Genomic DNA, 593 nt, shown 5'->3' on the forward strand with positions numbered 1-593 from the left:
GCGGCGGGCTCCTCTCTGCCCCGCAGGTAAGTCAGCGACGCGGGCTGAGGACCTCGAGGCCAGCGCGGGAGAACAAGGCAGCCCCGGACACCTGTCCGGTGCCCTCGTCTCAAAACCGGGGGACCCCAAGGGGCAGTGAGGACATCCCCATGGGCTCTGGGCTCCGGCGCGCTGCACCTAGCGGGTGGGGCTAAACTCGGGGGAAGTTTAGGGGCTCCTGGCTGCGCATCCCTGATGCCAGGGCCGCCTCCATGGATGGGAACAGGCGGAGCTGGGCTTCGGGCGCACAGTTTTCTGGAGGAGAGCAGGTTGGGGTTCGTGACTGCGGGGCTCCGGGTAAGAAACCTCTGCCTAGCGGGCCCCATGCCTCACCCCTTTGCAGCATCCTATCGCCCCCACTTAGCGATGGGGGTGACCCAATTGGCTTCTGTTCTATGTGCGAATGAGGTAAGAGCCGAGGCACATAGAACACAGCACAGCTGAGCTGGGTTTTCTGACGAGCTCCAGGGCACCTGCGCCACTTTACACCTGGGTACAGACATGCGCGGGTGAGGGGTGAGGGGGTGGGCGTGTGGGGGAGCAGGGGTCGTCCG

The sequence above is a fragment of the Myotis brandtii genome, unplaced genomic scaffold (genome assembly GCF_000412655.1).
Source record: "Myotis brandtii unplaced genomic scaffold, ASM41265v1 scaffold469, whole genome shotgun sequence".
In the NCBI taxonomy this organism is placed as follows: Eukaryota; Metazoa; Chordata; class Mammalia; order Chiroptera; family Vespertilionidae; genus Myotis; species Myotis brandtii.